Source organism: Phalaenopsis equestris, unplaced genomic scaffold (assembly GCF_001263595.1).
Source record: "Phalaenopsis equestris unplaced genomic scaffold, ASM126359v1 Scaffold000036, whole genome shotgun sequence".
Lineage (NCBI taxonomy): Eukaryota > Viridiplantae > Streptophyta > Magnoliopsida > Asparagales > Orchidaceae > Phalaenopsis > Phalaenopsis equestris.
The window spans coordinates 4,115,337-4,117,526 of NW_018164478.1; positions in this window are offsets into that span (position 1 = coordinate 4,115,337).

Here is a 2,190-nt window from a genome sequence, read left to right on the forward strand (position 1 = left end):
AACACGGGAATAACACGAAGATAGTACGTGAATAACACGGGAGTACCACGTGAATAACACGATTATTACTGTTAATAACACGGAAATATCACGAGGATAACACTGCAATAACACGGGAATAACACGAAGATAGTACGTGAATAACACGGGAGTACCACGTGAATAACACGATTATTACTGTTAATAACACGGAAATATCACGAGGATAACACTGCAATAACACGGGAATAACACGAAGATAGTACGTGAATAACACGGGAGTACCACGTGAATAACACGATTATTACTGTTAATAACACGGAAATATCACGAGGATAACACTGCAATAACACGGGAATAACACGAAGATAGTACGTGAATAACACGGGAGTACCACGTGAATAACACGATTATTACTGTTAATAACACGGAAATATCACGAGGATAACACTGCAATAACACGGGAATAACACGAAGATAGTACGTGAATAACACGGGAGTACCACGTGAATAACACGATTATTACTGTTAATAACACGGAAATATCACGAGGATAACACTGCAATAACACGGGAATAACACGAAGATAGTACGTGAATAACACGGGAGTACCACGTGAATAACACGATTATTACTGTTAATAACACGGAAATATCACGAGGATAACACTGCAATAACACGGGAATAACACGAAGATAGTACGTGAATAACACGGGAGTACCACGTGAATAACACGATTATTACTGTTAATAACACGGAAATATCACGAGGATAACACTGCAATAACACGGGAATAACACGAAGATAGTACGTGAATAACACGGGAGTACCACGTGAATAACACGATTATTACTGTTAATAACACGGAAATATCACGAGGATAACACTGCAATAACACGGGAATAACACGAAGATAGTACGTGAATAACACGGGAGTACCACGTGAATAACACGATTATTACTGTTAATAACACGGAAATATCACGAGGATAACACTGCAATAACACGGGAATAACACGAAGATAGTACGTGAATAACACGGGAGTACCACGTGAATAACACGATTATTACTGTTAATAACACGGAAATATCACGAGGATAACACTGCAATAACACGGGAATAACACGAAGATAGTACGTGAATAACACGGGAGTACCACGTGAATAACACGATTATTACTGTTAATAACACGTAAATAACACGAGAATAACACTACAATAACACGGGAATAACACGAAGATAGTACGTGAATAACACGGGAATACCACGTAAATAATACATAAATAACACGAGAATAACACTACAATAACACGGGAATAACACGAAGATAGTACGTGAATAACACGGGAGTACCACGTGAATAACACGAGGATTACTGTTAGTCACACGGAAATATCACGAGGATAACACTGCAATAACACGGGAATAATACGAAGATAGTACGTGAATAGCACGGGAATACCACGTGAATAACACGAGGATTACTGTTAGTAACACGCAAAATATGACGAGGAATAAAACTGTAATAATACGTCAATAACACGTGAATAACACAGTAATAATACGTTAATAACACGTGAATAACACAGATAATAACACTTGAGTAAGACAAGAATAACACGAAAATAACACGGGAATATCATTGTCTTAACTCATGATGTAAACCAGAAGAGAAACACGAGAATAACACGTCAATAACACAGGAATAACACAGGAATAACCTGGGTTACTCTCGTGTTACTACGCGCCCGCAGCGAATATTCCTTGTGTTATTGACCGATTAATCGACGTTACTCTGCGTTACCGCGCACATTCTAGCGTGTTACTTCTCTGTGTTACCGCCGATTAATCGGTGTTATTCCTCATTTCCTCGTGTTATTTAAACGATCAAAGATTTGTGAGAATTTTTTAATATTTTAGATAAATTTTATATTACAAAGAAAATAGGATAAGTAATATTAGAATATTTGCATTACTCCCGTATTACTCTCGTGTTATACACGCGTTACTCCCGTGTTACTCAGGATGTAGCAGCTGCATTACTCTCCTATTACTCTCGTGTTATCCAAGTGTTACTCCCATGTTATGTGTTATCCACGTGTTACTCTCGTGTTACTCAAGATGTAGCAGATGCATTCAGCAGAAGCATTACTCCCGTATTACTCTCGTGTTATCCACGCGTTACTCCCGTGTTACTCAGGATGTAGCAG